Here is a 23,749-nt window from a genome sequence, read left to right as displayed (position 1 = left end):
CACTATTAAGTGGACCTCAAAATATGTAAAATTAAATTCATTGGTGTATGTGTGCTAGTAGTTAAGAATCTAAAAGTTTTCCAGAGTTACACTACATATTTAATTGAATCTTATTTTAGTATGTCAAAGGCTGCTTATGCAAAATTTCATAATGAGAAAATTATTACAGTTAAAAGCTTATAGTTCTGAGGCTGTGAAATGTACAAGTTAAGGCACCATCAGAGATGCTTTCTCACTAAGGTTGTCTGCTGGCAGATCCTGTAGTTTTACCATGACAAGACTAAGACTACCATATCCAAGGCAAGGCAATATGGTAACTCATCTTGTTGAGGTCCCTGTCTTCTCCTCAAGTCTCACCAACTCCCAGAGCTCAGCTATGGGCAATCAGGCATATGTCAGGATTCCTCAGCCCTGCTGCTTTGGGATCTCTTTCTGTGCCTCTGCGCTCTGCTGATTCCAGACTCTGGGATCTCTCTCAGTTTCTCTGGGCTTCTCTGTCTTCATGAAGTCTTCTTTCTTACATAGCAGGATCAAAATGGTGACTTCCTTTTTCTCTGTGTCTCTCTGTATGTCCTCAGAATACATAATACCCAGCAAGAAAGGCAGGGAACCAACCTGAGTGAGGCCTCACTGATGTACTTCAGTTCATAATAAGTGATCTAATCAAGTCCCCTTAACTGAATTTAATGCAATCAAAGAATCTCAGACTCCCAGGAATGGATTGGTTCAAAAGCATATTTCCTAAGAGTGACAAAAGAACTTCAAACTGTCACAAATCTCAATGCAAAGTACATGACTTTGATCACATACTGCCCAAAACAACAGAGATGCTTGTTTTTTAACTATATTTATTAGGAACACATGGTGTATTAGTCAGCCAAAAGGGGTGCTGAGGCAAAGTATCAGAACTCTGTTGGCTTTTATAAAGGGTATTTATTTGGGGTAGAATCTTACAGTCACAAGGCCCTAAAGAGTTCAGCTCAAGGTACCATAAGAGGTATTTTCTTACCCAAAGTCATTGGCCTCAGGTTGAAGCAAGATGGTTGGCGATCTCTGAGAGTGTTCAGCCTTTCTTCTTCCTTTTTGGGCTCTGTGGTCCCAGTTTCTTCTGATCTTAGCTGTAGCCTGGCATAAGGCTCATCTCTCTTCCCAGGCCTCCTTTCTTTCCATACACTGCTGTCCTGTTCTCTTCACAAGGTCAGCTGTAAACTACTAGGAAAATGGCTCATCTCTTCCCTGGTCCTTTGCCATGTCTATGGATCTGTCCCTCTTCTTTTGCATTCTTCTGTGTGTCTACTGCTGTGTGAGAGTCTGTTTTATCAGCCCACCAAGAGGGCTGAAACTCAGTACTGTGCTGTACTCTAATGATGTGGTTGAATCAAAGTCCTAATCTTAACATAATGTAATCAAATATCTCAGCTGAAGCTAATACAATCAAAGGGTAGTCATGCCCAGAGGAACAGACCAGTTTACAAACATAATCTTTCTTTTTGGAATTCATAAGTAAACTCAAACTGCCATACATGGGCAAATTTGCTTGTGATTCCGTAATGCCAAACATCAAATAAGAGATTTATATATTAAGATAATGAATAGTGCCATGTTGTTCATTACAGCATATACAATGTCTAGGAAGCAATCTGAGTAATTTTTAAAATTACATTGAATTAGTGTAGTAATCCTGTAGAACCTTACTGAAAAAAACCTGTATTATTATAAAAAAAAGAAAGAAAAGCTTACTTTAAGCAATGGAAAGAGGAGCACATTGTTATCTTTTCCTATTTACTTTGAAAAGGGTAATCTTAAGAAAACAATTCAATTTTTTCTTCTCTATGTTAAGGTTTATTTATCATAATTGTATCATCCTAGACATGAAATGCAGTGACAGTATGTATCAGGTTAGAACATTTTACTCAATCTAGAACACAACAAGAATTCTAAGGAAGGAAATAAGCTTTCACATTTTCGTCAAGTCAAAATTGTAGGTAATTATTCTAAAGTAACTCTTCTTTTTTATTTTAAAACTGAAGGAAGAAAAGTGGCCATAATTTTCTGTGAGGGAAATGTAAAAATAGTACAGGCCATAATTCCAACAGTTATCAATTTTTTTCTGTGTGATGCTGCAGGAACTTAGCAAATAAAACGTTTAAGTGAAAAATTCAACTTAATACAAAGAGCTATTTGCAAATCAAATTATCATATAGAAAATTCCAATAATAAACTCTAATTTGAATGTTTTGCTGTATAGTTTTCTTTCATATATTAGAATTTAATTAAAATGTGTGCCTAAAAATTCCATATCTAGTACATAGAAGAATGTTTAAATTTCTTAACTTAGAAAAATTAAAATTACTTGTGAGATGGTGAAACACTATCAACTTCGTCACAACACACCACACACAACAACATGGTTTAATTATAATTCTAATTACTGTTTGTTCTATAGAGAACAAAATGTCCCTTTTTAAAAACAAAGTACTTATTTTTCCTTAGAGACATTTAAATGTCTAAAGAAAAATTGGGTCTCTATTTTGATCTGGAATTTGAGGGTTTATAGTAATTTTAGTGAGTAATTATTTTTTCTTATCATCATATTTTCTCTTTAATAAGCCTTTTCCCCATAATTTTCTTTAATCTTTAGATTAAAAATTGCCCCTCCTGTACTACATATTCAAGAGAGAGTCATTTTAAGTACTTTGAAAGATATCAGATAAATCCCTTTGGATCCTTGAGGCAATTTAAAAGAAGAGACAGAGAAGAACAGGTTGTCAATTTAATACCTTATGGGAACATATGATATAAGTCAAGAAAAAGCAGTGCTGGCAATAATAATAAGCATAGCAATACTTTCTACTTTGTTTTTCTGAAAACGGAATAGAATATCCTTTAAAGTCTGAAGAACAATACTGCAACATTATGTAACTTCATACTCTTAAATTTGGTAATAACACAATTCAAACTGAATTTAAATTTCTCTTTAGATGTATTCATTAACGGAATCAAAATTATCCAGGACGAAATGGACTCATCTGGACCAAAAGGCTATGCATTCAAGGTGTCATCTTTACTTATTGTTGTGGTCAACAATGGGGTAAAAAAAAAATTATATATTAAGATATGCCAAATATACAGATCATATGTGTTAAACTGAGTTGAAAAGACATGGATTGAATTTCTGAATATAATTCCATTGAAAAGGGCAATAAAATTATTGTTTTTATGGTTATAATACCTAACATTGAGGGTTTACTATATATCAGTTTCTATTGTTAATATCTTATGTGTTTTAGCTTATTTAATCCTCACCTTCCCTATGGGTTAGTGCTAGTATTATTAATCTTAATTTGCTAATAAGAAAGCTGGGGCACAGAATAATTTGCTCAGAATTACGTAGCTACTAGAGGGAAGAGCTCTGATTCACACAAGTGTGGCTTGATAATCATTGAATGTACCCTACACCAAATAGTACCCAGGAAGCTATGTTCATCTCAGTTCTCTGTGGATCTTCCATGACAACTTTTTTCCCAATAATTAGGTGGGTCTCAGATAACTGTGTCTTTTAATATATTCCAGTGCCAAAGAAAACATTTTACTTTTATCTGTTTCATATCTCTCTATTTTAAAATCGAGAAAGAACCATACACACACGCACACACACACACACACATACATATAAAATGAAGAAAACTAATTGAATTAGGTACTCTTCCCTTTTGGAACACTTGCTGAGTTCATGTGATATGAAAGACACTCTTTAGAATAGTGGGGAAACAAAACTAATAAGTCCTACTACTCTCCTGGAGGGTTTCAGAAACTAGGTTGGCAAGTTTTTCAATCATTTAGAATGTCCTCCCCATATTTTAACACTGTTAACTCCTCCAGGCTAAATTCTAAAATTCTAACCATTTTTTGATGATGCCTTTTTGACTCACTCTTATACCATTAATTCTTGTCTTATTTTATTCAAGTATTATTTTAGATATATATGTTTTATGTTTTTAAAAATAAATGTTGCTGTAAAAATAAATGAATTTAAACCATATGGATATATATGATGTTTAAAATAATAATAATAAAAAAAAATCTTCCTTTATCTCTCTTCCCCTTTCTCATTTCAACTCCCTAGATATAAACTCTTTTCACAGGTTAACATGAATTCTAATTAAAAAAATTGACATCAACAGAATATTATAAAACTTTAAATGTATTCACAAACATGCATCTACAGTAGTATTGGTCACAAGGCTGACAATTATTGATGTACTGAGAAAAGTCTAAACTAGATGTGACATCAATTAAAATTAGGAATGATCTTCAGGCTCCTCAAAGAGAGCTGTACAGTCAACATAGTGTGTATATCAGTCACAGTTTCATTAGAACATATACACACTTTGACTTGAATTGAAAACAGAACTGACTATAATATCTCCCTCTCTACAAATACCTGCAAGGAGATCTGGAATAGGTTTTTAAAGTCTCCATATTTTGACTTTCCCATTTAGGAAATGATGATAATAGTATTTATGTAAAGGGATCTTAAATAAAGGATATTTTTACTTGTAAACTGCAAAGACCTCTACAAATTAAATATTATATCAATACAGTTTTAAATTTGATACCCCACACTGAAAAATAAATGTGGAATTATTTATATATATATAATTTTAAAATTTGTTACAATTATGGGCATAACCAATATATACAAGAGATATCTGTCTATACCTTACTTTGTAAGATACAACATAAAAACTTTGCAACCCTTAATGAGCAGGTGTAGCTCCATGGTTGAGTGCCTGCTTCACATGTCCAAGGTCCCAGTTCATTCCCCAGTACCTCATGAAAAAAAAAAGAACTTTGCAATGCTTTTATTTTCCAGTTTAAAGTGCATGATATGGTAAGCCTAAAATTCTTTTCAATGAAATGCTATTAAATATTTATGAAAATTTTAAGATAGGTATATTATCAGTAGAGCAACCTGTCTGCAACTACTAATATTGGTTTGCTAATTAATTCAAAGTCATTTCTATCATAGTGCCCCATGTAATCAAGGATTTTTTTGTTTGTAAAGTGAGGTTTGGACTGCATTATAAAACCACAGTATAGGTGAAGTTCTTCAAGGATTGTTCTGAACTCTTCAGTTCAATCAGGTCATGTTCTCACCTTGTGATAATTAGCAATTTCAAAAGACAGTAAGTAATGCCTAAAATTAATTAAAATATTTGACTTATTATGAATGACCAGTATTTAACAGAGTTTCACCTCTTTATTTCATATTAAAAAGGATACATAGATAACATTTGATAGTATTTGCAATTAAGATTCAGCAAAATGGCAGATAACTCACAATTGGGATTATGCATCCAAGTCTTTCTATTTTTATCTCACAATTATATTTAGCTCCTATAAAAGTCATATCTGGAAAGATATTTTTGAGGTACAGTTATTATTCAAAATCTACTCGAACTGACATATCAAAATTTATATTTTTTCTCTAAGGTTAATGAATATTTACAATGTTAATCAAGAATTGATATAATAATTCAGGAAAAATCCAGCATACATTTATTTTTTCCTTTCAATAATCAAGATTTTTGCTAACAGTCATCAAATTTAAAAGGTAATCACTGCACTATTTATTTCTCACAGCAGAACATCACAGACTTGAAAATTAAGGGAACAGTTATAAGGAAATTCTTCAACTCTAAATCCACTAAAAATCAACAGTAAGGAAAAGAAAGCATTTTCTGTAATAGAATGAGTGAACTCTTTTATTTATTCATCTGTATAATAAGCATATATCCAGCATTTGCCTTGATTCAGACACTATGATAGACAGCAGGAACAAAAAGTTTGACTTAGAACTGACCACTGTCTTCATAGAACAAACTGTCCTGAAGACAGACTGAAATATTAAGAAAGCATATTTTAAAACTCTGAAAACTAATTTGGTGGTTTAAATAGGTAAAACGGAAAGAGACACATCTTAAAGCCTTGAGTTTTAGAGAAGGCTTTAGCATATTTTAATTTTAAAGAAGAGTACAAACTTCTTTTAAGAGTATTCCACATGTAAAGATATTTGAAATTTTTGCCTAAGCCAAACCTATAATCGGTTAATATTTCTAACATTTTTGTTTCCAAGCCAAAGATGTTTCCAACAGAGCGTTATAAAGATAACAGTGAGTACGAGATATTCTCTGAGTGTTTCTTTCCAGCTCTTCATTTTAAGCAAATGACATTCATTATTTGTTTTGTATTTCACTATATATTTTGTTCTTTAGACAATGAGACTCTCATCCAACCTAAGTAAAGTGCTTGTGTTGGTGGACGAATAGAGAGATAAGAAAGACCTAATGATCTCTGGCAATGGAGACTCGATTTTCTCTGAGGGAAAAAAAGGTTAAACTCTAGTCTAAATTTATTTACGAAAACTCTATGGAGGTAAGGTATTTGTTTTTATTTGTATGATGGATTTGCTGTTTTCATGTTCTGTACCTCACCCTTCTTCATTTTCTTCTCATTGATTTTAGTATCAGGCTACAATAATCATACATGAACATTTTAGAAAATTTAGAAAAAACAATTCAGGTAGCCAAAATAACTTTTAATCATACCATGGTGCCTGACTTCTTTGTGCATTTTCCACATTTTAGTTTTTAATACATATAATGAATAGAGAGAAGTAAAATAAATGGTACTGAAAATCTCTATTTCTTTCCTGCCGTACTCTTTCCTTTTCAGCAGTGCTATAGGAAATAATCATAAGCATATTCCCATTAGGAAAAAGAAACCGTGACTCAAAATTTGAGATTTTCCAAGATGTAGACATAAATTGAATGTAAATATTTCATTGTGCTACTAAAAGATAGAGAACGTGGAAAGAATTAATACATTCTTGGAATGAGAAAGATCCACACCACTCCTCACCCTAGTTTGTATTGGGGGACTTGAGAGTGCTGAATTTCTCTCCATAAGGGGTGTGAAAGATTTCTGTTTCTCAGTTTGTCAGCCAGGGAAAGAAAGGATGGCAAGATGGCAAGAGAACAAGTGCTCTAAATGGGGGAGTGATAGGGAGATATGTTCAGTGCCCTGATTAAATGCGTATGACATTGAAGAACAGGGAAGAAGAATATTCAGTCTTAAGCTGTACAGACATACCTTGAAGGTATTGCAGGTTTGGTTCCAGACCACCACAATAAAGTGGAATTCACAATAAATTTAATCACACTTTTTTTTTGTTTCCCAGTACATTTAAAAGTTATGTTCACAATACACTGAAATCTATTAAGTGTGCATTAGCATTGTGCCTAAAAACCAACGTACATACTTTAATTTAAAAGTACTTTATTGGTGAAAATCTAACCATCATCAGAATTTTAATGCAATTCATAATTTCTTTTTGGTGGAGGTTCTTGCCTTGCTGTTGATGGCTGCTAATTGATCAAGGTGATGGTTGCTGACGATTGGGGTGGCTGATGGAAATGTCTTTTAATGAAACAACAATAAAGTTTGCCACATGCATTAACTCTTCCTTTCATGCAAGATTTCTCTGTAGTGCAATGCTGTTTGATAGCATTTTTTTGTCTTTATTTTTTTAATGTTACATTCAAAAAATATGAGGTCCCCATATACCACCCACCTCCTCACCCCACTCCTTCCCCCATAACAACAACCTCCTCAATCATCATGAGACATTCATTGCATTTCGTGAATACACGTTTGATAGCATTTACCCACAGTAGTTCTTCTTTCAAAACTGGAGTCAATCCTCTCAAACCCTGCCACTGCCAACTCAACTATGTTTATAGAATATTCTAAATTCTTTGTTGTCATTGCAACAATGTTCACAGCATCTTCATCAGGAGTAGATTACTTCTCAAGAAACCATTTTCTTTGCTTACCCATAAGAAGCAACTTACCTTCATTTCAAGTTTTATCATGATTGTAGCAATTTCATCACATCTTTAGGCTCCTCTTCAGAATCTAGTTCTCTTCCTATTTCTACCACATCTGCAATTACTTCCTGTGGTTAAGTCTTGAACCCCTCAAAGTCTCCTATGAGTGTGAGAATCAACTTCTTCTAAACTCCTGTTAATTTTACTTTAACCTCCTCCTTTGAATCACAAATGTTTCAAATGAAATCTAGAATCGTGCATCCTTTCCAGAATGTTTTCAATTTACTTATTTATTTATTTCCAGAGGAGGTGATATTGAAAATTGTTTTCTTTTTTAAGCCCTCAGTACCTCCTGTGAGTCCTAATCTAGGACATAATACAAACCTGTGAGGGAGCCCAGGTGAGGAGGCAGTTAGATTTGCCTGAGAGCTCTGTTCTTTCCCCAGATTTTATGAGGGGTTAAGGATGTGTCCTTGCCTTCAAAGACTTTTTTTAAGGAGGCACCAGGGATACATCAGAGGAATCACTCTGTCAGTCGTAGCATTATGAAATGTACTTTTTCAATAATAAGATTTGAAAATTGAAATCATTCCTTGATCTATGGGTTGCATAATGGATATTGTGGGAGTAGGCCTGAAAATAACGTGAATGTTGTTGTTCATCTCCATCAGCATTCTTGGGTGATGAGGCGCATTGTCAGTGAACAGTCATATTTTGAAAGGAATCTATTTTCCTGAGCAGATCTTAAGAGTGAACTTAAAATATTCAGTAAAGCATGTTATAAACAGATGTGCTCTTGTCCAGGCTTTGTTGTTCCATTTACAGAGCACAGGCAGAGTAGACTAAGCATAATTCTTAAGGGCCTTAGGATTTTTGGAATGATAAATGAGCACTGTCTTCAGCTTAAATTAATCAGCTGCACCAGCCCTAACAAGAAAGTCAGCCAATCCTTTGACATGTATAAGCAAAACTTTGACTTCTTTTCTCTCGTAGGTAAAGTCCTAGATGGTATCTTCTTCCAATATAAGGTTGTTTAGCCTACACTAAAATCTGTTGGTTAGTGTAGCTACCTTCATTAAGTACCAGCTAGATTTTCTGGATGATTTGCTTCAGCTTCTACATTAGTTCTTACTGTTTCACCTTGCACTTTTATTGAGACAGCTCTTTCCTTAAACCTCATGAACCAATCTCTGCTAGCTTCAAACGTTTCTTCTGCACCTAACTCATCTCTCTCAAACATCAAAGTCTCGGAGAGTTAGGATTTTGCTCTTATTATACTTTGACTTAAAGGAATGTTGTGGATAATCTGTCTTCTTTCCAGACCTCTAAAATTTTATCCATCAGCAATAAGGCTGTTTTGCTTTCTTTATCATCCATGTGTTCAATGGGAGTAGCACTTTTAAGTTCCTTTAAGAACTTTCCCTTTTCTTTCTCAACTTGGCTGTTTGGCATAAAAAGTCTAACTTTGAATCTATGTCTACTTTGGACATATCTTCTTCACTAAGCCAAATCATTTCTAGATTTTGATTTAAATGAGAGACGTGCAATTCTTCCTTTCATTTAAACACTTAAAGATAATTAGAGGGTTTGTAACAATTTCAATATTTTTGCATCTCAGAGAATAGGGAGGTCCAAGGAGAGGGAAAGATGGGAAACGTTCCATCAGTGGAGCACTAATAGCAACACATAGATGGATTAAGTTTGGTGTTACGTGAATGCAGTATGTGGTGCTCCAAAATAATTACAAGAGTAACATAAGAAATCACTGATCTCAGAACAGTATAATAGATATAATAATTATGAAAAAGTTTGAAATATTGCGAGAATTACCAAAATGTGATAGAGACACAAACTCAGCAGGTGCTGTTGGGAAAGTAGCACTGGCTACTTTCCCATAAACCTTTAATTAGCACAAAAAAAAAAAAAAAACACATAAAAACACACAACCACTGCAAAGCACAATAAACCAGAAGTACAATAAAATGAAATATTCCTGTATATTATATTCTGTTGTAGAGTCACATCTGTCCGTTGTCCCAGATTTCCATAAAATTTGGTTAACAAACACCTATTTAATAGTTACTTTGGCAGAAAGAAAGAAGAGGTGCAACATCTGCAGATGAGATAAAGGCAACATGTTTCTTCAGAAGTGAGCAGAGGCAGAGATGGAGATGTAGAATAAACAGTGGAGTTAGTAGGGAGAACAGCAACCAGAAGAGACAAACACCTTCCTGTTTCTTCGTAGATGTTATGAAGAATGCATATTTCCTGTTACACCAAATAAGATGATGAGGTGGGAGTTTGGGGTGATTTTAATTAAATCTTAAAGGCCAATGAAAACCTAACAAGCTAAAAATCCTGAGGAACATCCAAGAATCTTATAAGTGGAATACAAACACACACAGGCACACACAGAGTCACACACAATCCAAGTATTTGTAATTAAACTGGTATTTTCCTCTACTCTTTTCTACTCTGCACTTTTATTTAGAAGGATACACGGATGCTATCAAATTCATAAAATATAGTCCAGCACTATGACTTTTAAAAAGTGCATGGTAGAACATTCTGTGAATATTTTAATATGTACTTCATTCACTACACTATCAAAACATAAATAATTTATTTTACATCCATTAAGTAAGGAAAGCATTTTCATTTCAACATTAAGTCATGAATCTGCATACCCTTAAAGTATTTTTTGCCTGGAGTTATAAAAAAGCAGCATTTTAAATACATTTAACCCTTCAATTATAATTTGAATCTATGTTCTACATATGGCTTATTTATCCTAATAGATTGTAAGACATTGATTTGTGGTATTTCATTTTATTCATTTTTAGGTTTATAGTATCTAATACAGTAGCTATACAAGGGAAATACTCAATAAATATACCTTGGATATTGAATTAATCAATGAATATTTATTAGAAGATCACCAACTTTTATGTAGTGTTATTTTGTGCTTGTTTTCATTTTTTAATGTGATTTGATTTAATGAGATTTGAGCATAATTAAAATTATGAAATTTTAATCTCCTTTGCCCTTTTATACAGGTGTGAAACATGTGGTGATGGTTTTCCACAATTTTATTCATGGTCTCTTAAAAGTAAAAAAAAAAAAAGAACTTTTAGGTCAATTAAATTTTGAGACTACTTGTTTTGGATCCTTTAATAAAATAAAAAATTGTCTCAGAATATTCCTAGTAAAACAATTCTTTAGAGAATTTTTACGCTGTTTCCAGGGACTTACCACATTTTGTAATTTTTTGAGATTAAATATTTAGTTCTTTGGAGGATAAAAGATATATATTTGAAACCTCAATTAGCCATATATCACAGGGTACAAATTCTGTGTGATATAGTACATTGATACCTTTTATCAGTCTGACAAAATAAGTAGAAAAAATTACAATTGAATTAGTCAGAGGTTCACACTTTTATTTCAATTCCAGATCATGCACATGCTAAGTAAGAAAAGTCTATTCATCCTGTAATATTTCAAAGGAGTTTGTTGTGAAAAAAATTTTTATTGAGCATGAATTTGCAATTTATGAACAAACAAATGTTAAAACTTTCTTAGGGCATCCCAAAATGAGACTGTATCAACCACAGATCAATCCTTAACATCCTAAAATGAATTTTCAGAAGAAGCAGAGAGTGGTAAGTAAATTCCTCTGTTGCAATGTAAAGCATTGTTGTTAGACTTAAAGAACTTTTCTGATGGGAGAAATATCAGAAGATGCTTAGATCAATAAATATTGGGTCTATAGTACCAGTCATCCCCAAATCTTTATTTCATCTTACACTGTATTTTGGACTGATCATACATGGGTTTTAGACTATGTTTACATAGTCTGAGGATCATGGTGTGTCTCATAGTTCATAATTTATATAAACAAAATGTTCACTGTTTCTAAATCCATTGTTTATTGGATGATCTGAATGACAAAATCAGACACATCTGGGTCCTTTTACTCTACATATATTGACTTTGACTTTATATTCAATCAGTTAAATATCAGAGCATTGGAAGATCTCCAGTCATTATCATTACCATGCCTGTTTTCTTCCTACAATTTTATTTTAGCAGACTGACTGTTGGAAACCAATCTCTGATGAATTTACCTGTGACTCATTCCACAGCATACTGATTGATCACTTCTCAAATCCTTCCTTCCACTTAATTTACCAAAATAGTTTTGTTGTGTGTTCTATTTATCCTAGAGCAAACTTACTCTGGAAAATCTGACATAACAAAAGAATAGAAGTTAGAAATCTACTTAATGCTTATTTCACTGTGATTCTACAGTAATTGTACTATAACATTTGGTTTATAAGTCATAAAACTTTGTAAATTAGCAATGCTTTGATCGTTTTTAGATCATTCCTTTCTGCATCTTTTATAGTTCTATATAGAAGTAGCCACATTATGAATGTAAGTTCTTTTAAGGAAATATTCCATATTTTTATTTCTCAGTTATTTTTTTGAAAATACATTATTAAATACATAATAAGCAAGAAGATAGACTGGATAGTCCATGATTTGCCAGTTTATGTAAGAAAATGTGTGATTTCAAGAAGATATAAATGAATATTAATAGTAATGGTGATGACAATGATAATAGAGCTAGCACATATAGTACATATTCCAGGCACAGTTCTAAGTGTTTTTCATCATTAATTCAAATAAATATATTAAGAAATAGAATGTTATAGATTGGGGTGATATTCAAAGTATTTCATAATCTTGGTAATCCATGGCAAAAGCTGAATTTTTGTAGGCAGCAGGCAGGTATGGACTTCTCTTCTTAGGTCTAGATGAGTACTGAACCTTTGTCCTCTGGAATAATAGCACTACCACCATGGATAAAGTCAGCCTCTGTTGTCTAGGTCTGCTCTGGAGAGAGTCCTACATATGTTGACCTTTTCATGCTAGCTAGTATCTATTAAGTTTGGAAGGCAGTCTGCTTGACTTCTGATCTCTTAACGTCCTATCCACTAGGTTGTAGTAACTGAACATGGAGCCTCAAAAGAACCACACAGTAGGTATTTACCATCAGATATATTTCAATATTATAAGTTTTCACAGCATTCTCAGTAAGTACCAATGTACTGACAGCCTAGGCAAAGAAGATGTAAAAGAATTTCACACAGGGTGTATCAGTTCAGAGGTAAAAGAGATGATATCAGAAATATTTTATTAGTGAAATGTTTTAGATAGGTGGCATGAATCGAACATGACTTTGCATATGTTTACAATTTCCCTTTACAAAGAAGATGAGGAGCACAGTCCAGTCTGAGCATTATGAACTATAAGTACGGGGACAGAATACTATGAGACAGGACCAGAAAACAAAAAATCTTCAATTTTTACTAGACATGAAGCTATGGAACTTATCAGAGGTAAGTTTGAAAATGTAAGTTAGCTCTAAACTGTAGAATACCCAAATATCTTACAGATATAAATTGGGACATAACTTGTAAGGGTATAGGGAGTCATTAGAGGCATTGGTGAAGGGAGTTCCTTGATTACTGAACAACATACAGAGAAAATTTAGTACTAGGAAGCAAGAAGCGTTGAAATGGAAAGTTTGCTATAAAGGAGAATATTTGCATCAAAATAAAGCATAATGGAAAAGAAAACAGAAATTGAGTGTTAAGAAGTGAAGGGTGAAGCACAGATTCAAAAGACATTGGGGTAATAATTACCAGCAATGGTACTGTGTTGGAGATTTGGACCCGAAGGTAATTGGGAATGAAAGAAAGAGAAAAGGACGAGTGAAAGAAAGAGAAAGAAAGAAAAAGAAAGAACAAGGGAGCTGGAATTAGGGGGTCTGTGAGTAGAGACTCATCAGACAACTTTATTGTTCACAAGGGGCTCTATATATACCCCGGTTGATGTGGGTAGAAGCAGCAAGATGCAGTTAACCATCAATATTACTCATACTCTAAGGAATTTAAAAAATCTTATCTCAAGGTACAAAGTTTAAGTGTTCTATTTACTACACAAATGTTATCTGCTCATCTTTTCTTTCAACCTTTCCCAGCTTTATCCAGTTTGCCTGGAACTCTTAATTACCCGATTCCTTAGGTTGCAAGAGTAGCCATAGAAACAGCAAATCTCTCCTTGAGAGATCACTGTGCCTCAGTTCCCAACATATTATGCTTATGACATTGCTCAGTCATTCAACTCTGAAGTGTCAGATAGACATAAATCAAACATCTTCCAGATTCATTATCCTTTTAATTAGAGTAGCTCAACTCTTTACTCAACTATTGAGGTTCTTAAATAAAATTTTATTTTTATATTTTGTCCTTTATCTTCTCAAATTACAAAATTAAGACCCATTAGGAAAAACAAAATCTCTGTGATTCTTGAAAAATAAATGTAAAATATTTATATATAAAATAATATATATACATATATATGTATCAAGTTGCACATAATACTCAGGGAATCATAGGAATGAAAGAGAGCAAGAAACAGAATTGAAAATATGTGAAAAAGATGAAAAACCTGGTAATTGAGAAAATTCATAGGGGAAATCATGAAGTTAGGATAAAAACAATTAAAGGAGACAAGAATGTGATTGGTACTTAAGGTACTTCAAAGAAGTAGATGACATTAAGCAAGATAGGGAACTGAAAATATAAGATTGCATATCATGGTTTTACAAATGATACTCGAAATCATGAGAACATGAACCTGCCATGAGTAAAAACTGAATAGAAAAAGAAAGTTACCCAATTAAGCAGAACAAAATAAGCAAATGTCTTCAATTGTGTAGCAGTAGGAGAAATGAAATGACTGTTAAAGACAGAAAAATGATCAGTTTCATAATGTAACAGAAACTAGACTACTTAGAATGATATAAGTCAAGGGCAGATGAAGTTTCAAAAAAGTTTATAACTTGGAGTGAGGTTCTCAATAGCTTAAATAATATATGTTGAAGATAGTTTTAAAATTTAGATAATACTGATAGTTCTCAAAAGAGCATTTCCACTTAGATCATATACAAAGAACACAGAGGTGTCCAACTAATGAACTCCTGGTAAGGGAAAGGATGCAGAGTATAATTACTATTTTAGGACATTTGACAAGGAAAAGAAAGGGGAAAAAAGATTGTAACAACTTGGTAGGGTCCAGGAAAATCATTTTTGTTTCATTTTGTTGTTGTTTAAAAGACCACATGATAACTTAATATATTTTTCCAGCCTACAGGAATGACTAATATAGTTCTAGAGAGGGGAAGAGACAAAAAATGCAAATTTGAAGGCATAATTGATGGAGTGATGTCACTAGTGTTTGGGAGGACAATGCATCAAGGGCACAAGTGAAGAGTTATTTTTGGCAAAAAGGAAAAAACCCATATGTTTAATGAAAATAAGTAAAGTTTTATTTGCAAGCATCGATTTCAGTAAATTAGAAGAGATAATCTGTTGAGAAAGTGAAGAGGAATGGGATATAGTTAGAAATTTTGGATACTTGGAGTTGTTTTGAAGAGTGTCTATTCAACAATAAAGTTTTGAACAAAAAGGTTAATGATTAGTATTGAGGAATCTCAATGTTAGCATGAAATTGATGATACAGTTATGCCAAGTAAGGAAAACAAATCTGAATTTAGTTAGAGACATTATTTGAAAAGACTATTGTAGTAGGGGTAGGTGAGCCATTGTACTAAGGATAATGGGACTGCATTAGGGAAAATTATCTGACTGTAAAATCTGCAAGTGTTTCAATGATTAGATAGAAAGGGTTTTTCTTTTATATGGAGGTATAAACAAATCTATAAAGGATCAGGTGGAAATGTGCTGAGTCAGTGACATGATGAGATAGTTGATCAGAGACTGTTTTTCCTCCAAATTAGTGGTTTGTCAAGAGAGGTGATAAGGGACTTCCAGGGAGATGGCATAGGAGTAGGAAGGCAGGTCTCCACTTACTCACAAAAACAATGGAGAAAGGGCAAAAAGCATCTGAGGGAGTTGCTTTGGGGATTTGCAGACCAAGAGAGTGAGGCACATCATCCAGGAGGGTGAGGGACAGAGAAGAAGAAAGTAAAATGAAAACCTTGAGTTATTAGCTTTCATATGTGGAAATGTCGACCACCTCCCACCCTCAATGTAAACAGCCTGGATAAAACCCAAGCTCACTGGAGTCAACAGAGAGCAACAGATATCTTCCTCCCTATGAAGAATGGGTGTGGTGGAGGGTGGAGAGTGGTTTCTCTTCAGTGAATTTGGCCAACAACCTCACTTTTAATCTTGGCTTTAGCCAGAGAAGAATCAAGAGCAAATGGAGGTTGAAAGACACAATTCCCTGGTAAGATTTTCCAAAGAATGCCATGCACTGGCAGACCAGGAAACTGCAAATAGAAAATAATGCATTTTGGAGTCTTGTCCCATACCTCTTCGATCAGATCCATGCTCCATTAGTGATTTCCTGGCCTTATTATGATAACTTTAGCTGGATAATTTTAAAGAATGATTAATTTTGAACCAAAATTAGAGAAAGCCATGAAACAAAACCACTAAGCAAGAGAGAGAAATTGACTATTAGGGAAAATTTACCAACATATCCAGCTGCTTAGACATCAGCAAAACATTACAAGCCATACTAAGAAACAGGGAGCGATGACCCAGCCAAAGAACAAACCAAGAATCCTGATGAGACATAGGTTTTCAGACAACTAATCAATGATAATCACACAAATTTCCTAAATCAAATCAAGGAGTTGAAGGACAATATGAATGAAGAGATAAAGGACATTAAGAAGACACTGGATAAGCCTAAAGAACAATTTGAAAGCCTGAAAAGAAAAGCAACAGAGCTCACAGGAATGAAAGACAAAATGGATAAGGTTAAAAATAAAATAGAGGCATGTAACAGCAAATTTGAAATGGCAGAAAAATGAATAAGTGAATCAAGGGCAGAACATATGAACTTGAAAACAGAGGAGGGCAGAAAGGAAAATAAAATGGAAAATCTTGAGTAGGGTCTCAAGAAACTGAATGACAGCATGAAATGCACAAACATATATGTCACGAGTGTCCCAGAAGGAGAAGAGAGTGGAAAAAGGGCAGAAGGAATATTTGAGGAAGTAATGAATAACAGCTTCCCAACTATTATGAAAGACATAAATATCAATATACAAGAAAGGCAACACACCCCAAACAGAATAAATCCAAATAGTTCTACTCTGAGACACATACTATTCAGAATGACAAATACCAAAAATATAGAGAGGACTCCAAAAGCAGTAAAAGAAAGCAATAAGACTAATAAGACTAAGTGTTGATCTCTCGTTAGAAACCATGGAGGTGAGGAGAAGGTGTACAATGTGTTTAAGATACTGAAAGAGAAAAACTGCTAGTCAAGAAAACTTTATCCAGCAAAACAGTCCTTTAAGAATGAGAGTGAGTTTAAAGTCTTCACAGACAAAAACTGAGAAAGTATGTTACCGAAAGATCCGATTTACATGAGATACTTAAGGGAGTGCTATAGCAAGAGATAGCAAGAGACTTGGAGAAGAGTATAGAAATGAAGATTATTAGTGAGTGTAATTTAAAGTTTAAAAAGACAGACAAAAACACAGACAATGATAACAGAAAGCCAAAGGGTAAAATAGATGATGTAAGTAATGTCTTTACAGTAAAAACATAGAACATTAAAGGATTGAATACCCCAATCAAAAGACATAGACTAACATAATGGATAAAAAATATGCTGTCTTCAAGAGTCTCATCTCACATGTAAGGACACAATCAAATTGAATATGAAAGGTTGGAACCAAAAAAAAATCTAGAGTAACAATGCTAATAACAGTCAAAACAGATTTTAAATGCCAAACTGTTATAAGAGATGAAAGACGTCATTAAATATTAATAAAAGGGACAATCCACCAAGAAGAAATAAGTATAATAAATATTTAAGCCCCTAACTTTGATGCCCCAAGATATATGAGGCACACATTGGCAAAGTTGCATGGAAAAACAGATGTCTGTAGTTGAAGACTTCAATAAACCATGCTCAGCTTTAGACAGAATATCTGGACAGAGAATAAATAAGGAAACAGAGAACTTGAATAATATGATCAATGAACTAGACCTAACAGACACGTATAGAGCATTACACACCAAAGCAGCAGGATACACATTCTTTTCAAGTGCTTATGGTTCTTTCTCCGGGGCAGACCAAATATTGGGTCACAAGACAGGTCTCAATAAATTTAAAATATTTAGCTTATACAAAGCACTTTCTATGATCATAATGGAATGAAACTGGAAGTCAATAACAGATGGAAAAAGGACACATTCACAAATATATGGAGATTAAAAACACAAATAATCAATGGATCAAAGAGGAAATTGCAAACGAAATCAGTAAATATATCAAGATGAATGAAAACAAGAACACAACATAACAAAACCTATGAGACACAACAAAGGCAGTTCTGAGAGGGAAATTTATATCTCTCAATGCTTACATTATAAAAAAAGAAAAAGAGGAAGGTCAAAAAATTTACAAGGGAGAAGCAAGATGGTAGGATAGGGAATGTCAGCTGCCCTCCTTCTCCAGGAACTGTGGAAAGGGATGTAGGCTTGCCTGGCATAAGGGAAGCCATGAGTCCATGAGGATGATAGGATAGGGCAGCCAAAGAGGGGATACCCAGTCAACTTAGGGGAGAGGGAAGCCTTGGTTGATAGGGCAACAAGCCAGCACCCAGCTAACTCTAAGGGAATGGAAATCTGGAGAGGTAGTCTGGCTGGATGACCATAACACAGCTGGCTGTCAGAGTGAGGAGAAATACCAGGTGACCAGTTGTGCATGCCAGTGCACAGCCAACTCTTGAGAGGACAGATTCATGAGGCACAAATGTGTGGGGACCACCACCCAGCTGGCTTGTGATAGAGAAGTGCTGCCAGACAATTGGGTGTGTTTCTAATGGTCAGTGAGTTGTCAAGTAGTGGGGAGAAACAGGGTAACCAGGAGTGCTGGTTGACACCCAGCAGGCTCAGGGACAGTGGGGATGTGTGTATGTGATAGGATGGCCAGATCTGCTCCCAGCTGGCTCTGGGGAAGAGGTGAGCCATGGGCCAGTACCTACAGCTCCAAAGAAAGGGAAGGGGGAGGAGATTGGAAGGTTTGACACATTTCCAGCTAGCCCCTGGGGAAGAGACCTGGATTACAGGTACCTAGCCAGCTTCTGGGGGAGGGGAGCAATGGGGCAAGCAGGCTGACTAAGGGAACTTAGACAGAGGTTGGTCTCTCTCTTCCTCTCTGTGTGTCTGTTTGCCTCTCTCTATTTGGGTGACTACGGAGAGGCAGACCACAGAGATGATTATTGGGTGAGCATAGGCATTCTTAGACAGTTACTGATGGACTTAGAGGGAGACCTGTTTGTTTTTCTCCTCTCTCTCTTTACTTCCTCTTTTTATTTTCTTTCTTTCCTTTCTTTCATTTTTTCCCTCTTTCTTCCTTTTTTTCTTTCTTTCTGCCACTCCTGTTTTGTCTTCATTTCTTTCTCTCCTCTCATTTATCTGGTTTATTTTATTTTATTATTTTATTTTTCCTATTTCTTTTTTTCATTTTTAAAAGTTTTATTCCTTTTTACTGTTTTTCCCTCTTATTATTTATTTTTCCAATCTCTTTTTTTGTTCTTTTTTCTTCCATCTTCTTTCACATTCATTTTTTTCTCTTTTCTCTTTTCTCTTTCCTTTTTGGTGACTATAATTTTTTTTTTAATTGAACATGGGCAAATACAAAGATATAGAATAAGTGGAACAAAGTGTTAAAGAGGACCCTTAACACAAAACCAAATAAAATAAAGCCCTAAACTAGAAAGAAAAACTAACCATCTGAATAAGTCCAGCAAGATAAATGCCTAGACATCAGCAAAAATTTGCAAGCCATACTTGCAAAAACAGGAAGTCATTGCACAGTTTAATGAACAAATTAAAATTTTTTAAAAAAGTAAAAAAAACAGGAGGAAACACACAAGGTAGAACAACTAATCAAGGAAATCTACACAAATATCTTAATGAAATGAAGGAAGAGATAAAGGGTATCAACAAAACATAGGGGGATCATACAGAAGAATTTGTAAACATACACAAAAAGATAACTGATCTTATGGTAATGAAAGGTACAATGCAAAAGTTTAAAAATATAGTAGAAGCACCTGACAGCATATTTGAACGGGTAGAGGAAAGAATTGGTGACATCAACAATAGGGAATTAAACAGAAATATCTAGCATTTCAAAGACAGTGCTGTTTGATACAGAAAGAGACAGATAGCAAGACTGACAAACTCAGGTTAATTTGGTGAGTGGAGAAGAAATTTTTGAGGTAGGATATGAACATCAAAGATCATTCTCTTCTATACCTATTTATACTTTGATGGAATGAAAATCTGCTTTTACATCCCTAGACCTTGCTACTACTGATTTGTTCATTTTCAGATATCCATTAGACTAAAGTGATGCAAAGGTTACAAACCTGAGTATTACATGGTGAATACAAGGCACCAAATTAGCTCCATTGGGATTCCTACTCTTTGATGCCAGATTAATCTTCCTAAATCACAACTTTTATATATCTTTATGATCAAATAGATTTTCATTTCCTTGGGAGGGATGTACAAATTTAACCATCTCCTACAGATTCTAGTTTCAACCTTCCTTGTAAACTTCAGCTCCATCACTCACCTTCATAATACAAATCCTCAAGCCAAATTTAACTATACATTATTACTTCCTATTATATCCTTTCCTTCTCTGACACTTTGTCTCATTTTTCCTCATTCCTAGTGATGTATTATTCTTCAACTTTCTTACCTCTAAAAAAGTTTCATTTTTGAAGTTCTACCCCAAACTAACTTTGTTTCTAAGTTCTACCCTGGAATGTGATAAATTCAAGAAAGCCAACAAGCAAAGCTCTCTTGCTTGCTCACGCCTATAAACTCTCAAGGAATTTATCTAAAAATACTTTAAACCATGACTTTACATTATATTTTTGCTCCTCAAATTCATGCATCCCCATAATATAAAAAATTACAAAGAAATGCTTGATCTTTATTTATATTCGTTTCAGGTACTACTTATACAAAATTGTCCTAACAAAATCATAGCAAAACAAATCGTAAATAATAACTATTTGTTAACTAAACATGTAAAATAATTACTTTCATGTAGGGCTCTTAAGGAATTCAGGACCATCCCATAAGAAATATTGTCAATTCACTGGGGCCAAGCTGCTGTTTTAATGATGCCAGCATTTTCTTTCTGCTAAGGAAAGAGCAGAATTTGGCTCTGCCAAATTGGTCACTTGCTAATGCAAATGTAAAGCCCAAATATTTTTTCTGAAATGAAGAATTAAACTTTCTGCATGATAATGTAAAATGTTGCCTTTAATGGGCGACAGAGTTCCAAGGAAGAAAGCTGACAGACTGCTGGGTAGAACAGCAAAGCAAGAGAGATTTTTTTTTCTCTTCCTTTTCCTGCAGTAAATTTAGCTACCTAGACTCTTGAAGGATTGAGCAAGCATAAGAATGCTTTATCCATAAGAGAGAAAGTATTCCCTGAAATATGATGGAAATAAGAATAAAAATAGTTGGTGGGAATCCTCACAGTGCAGAGCATGGTTAAAGAATGTAAAACATTAACATCCACCAAATAGTTTTGATATCCTCTTAGAAAATTTAAGTCAAAAACATGAAAAAAAAAGGAGAGTATTTTCTTCTTTATATTGTTAAATTCTCTCATATCAATTCCTCTCAACTCAAAGACAATAAAAACTGGTGTCTTTGCTGACGTTCACCCATGCATCCTCTTCTCAGAGAATTAGAATTGTTTATTCCATTAGATTTCCCACAAATTTCCCACAACTTTGTTTTATCTTGCTTTATTATTTAAGAATCTCCTTTAACTGTAGCTGTTGTTTATTGCTGATTTTTTGTTTCTTGATGAGGAATTTTTTAAGAAATAAGACAAAGTATATTTTCTTAATAAGCCACTATGAACGTATTTTATAAGGGGAGATGGTTTATAAATAAATACATATGAATTTCTGTATATAAGAACTTCTTTGCATACATCTTTTCTTTTAGAATTTAAGGTAATTGAAGGCAAATATACTACATAATAATTACTAGGGATAATCTGGTAATAATTACTAATTAGAAAAGATTTTGGATTCTCCTCTTTCTTTCAGCAATTACATCTAATTCATCAGGGAGTCCTGCTGAATATAATTGCAAAACCTATCCTGAATCTGGTTACTTTTTTCTGTTCTCACTGTACCCTGCCTAGGTCAAGTTTTAATTATCTCTTACCTGAATTATTTCAAAAGGTTCCTAAAATCTCCTTTCTTACACTTTTATTCCCCAATAATTCACTATATTCATAGTACATGGTGACCAGAGATATCATTTTTAAACATGATCACTCACTTGCTTAAAACTAACATCACAATGCATTTGAAATCAAATTGTGACACTTTTCCTTGACTTTTAAGCTGTAGGTATGTGGCCCATGTCAAATGATGATTATTTACCATTCTTTCTCTGCTTTACAACGTTCCCACCACTGAGTGTTTTTAACTTCCATTTCTCTTCTAAGTAAACTAACTACCTCTTCCTGCAATAACCTCTCCCTATTTTCCCTTGGATGGCTGTTGCTTGTCATTTATCTCGTATTTTAAATGTAACCTCCTAAAAACAACTTCCTTGAACATCAAATCTAATGTTGGCCACTCAAGGACTCTTGATATTATCACTCTATTTTATCTCTCATCAAAATTATCTATGGCACTTTTTTTTTGGTACAGCCATCAGTCCATCCATCAATTAATCTATTAACCCATCCATCTATATGTCCTTTCATTCACCCATCATCAACATTCATTGATGAAGATACTTCATTGTTTTGATAACTGCTATTATCACCTGGGCCTATCTTGATGCCTGATATAGAGTAGATGATCAATAAATAAATGTTGAATAATTGTTCAATATGCCAATCACTATTACTGTATATATATATCTCCTCAGTTTTCAATTTAAAGTTATCAAATGGTTACTGGTGTCTTCCCCTCAGTGAGTGAGGAAACTGAAGTGATTTGTTCAATATTCCTTCAAATAAGAAGTGAAGGATTCCCTCCAGAACCCCTCCCTATTTATTGATTTATACAACAGTTTCTTAATACCTATCTAGTATACTAAAAAGCATATTATTGGTTTTCTTTTGTAAATAAAAACACTTTAAAATTTATGTATGATCTATATTGAACCTCATGTGAACAGACTTGTACAGATTCACTCAATTATACTCTAGTTAGAAATACATTATCATTGTCTTTTCAGACATAGCTCTTCCTTTAACCCCCTTGTATTTTTTATTTCTAATAAAATCTGTACTCTAATACCATAGTCACACTCACTCAAATATTAAATGCGTGTTCTTCAAATCCAATTCAAATTCATATGCATATATAATCACATAATGGCATTTTGTGAGTTGCTTAACTAACCAATTGCCTAGTGTTCAAGGTCTAATTCTGATTTGTTTTTCTTTTTCAGTCATCATTATGTTGTTCACACCTGTTCATATTGTTATCTGTGGATCTAGGAAATTCTTTGAATGGCTTTTCAATACTCTCTTCTATGAGTACCATGCTTTACACCCAGGCTTTCATCTGTAGACCTTTGGGATGATTCCAAAAAGCTCTCTTACATAGAGTGCTGCAAATGAACATTTTATCTTTAACTTCTTCTGTACTGGTGAGTGCGGTTCACGGGCCCTTAAGAGAGACATGCATTTACTGTACAGAATAAATGAAAAACCTAAAAATATGCAAA

Source organism: Dasypus novemcinctus, chromosome 1 (assembly GCF_030445035.2).
Source record: "Dasypus novemcinctus isolate mDasNov1 chromosome 1, mDasNov1.1.hap2, whole genome shotgun sequence".
NCBI classification, from domain to species: Eukaryota; Metazoa; Chordata; class Mammalia; order Cingulata; family Dasypodidae; genus Dasypus; species Dasypus novemcinctus.
The sequence above is the reverse complement of the archived record's forward strand: the minus strand, read 5'-3'. Positions refer to the sequence as shown.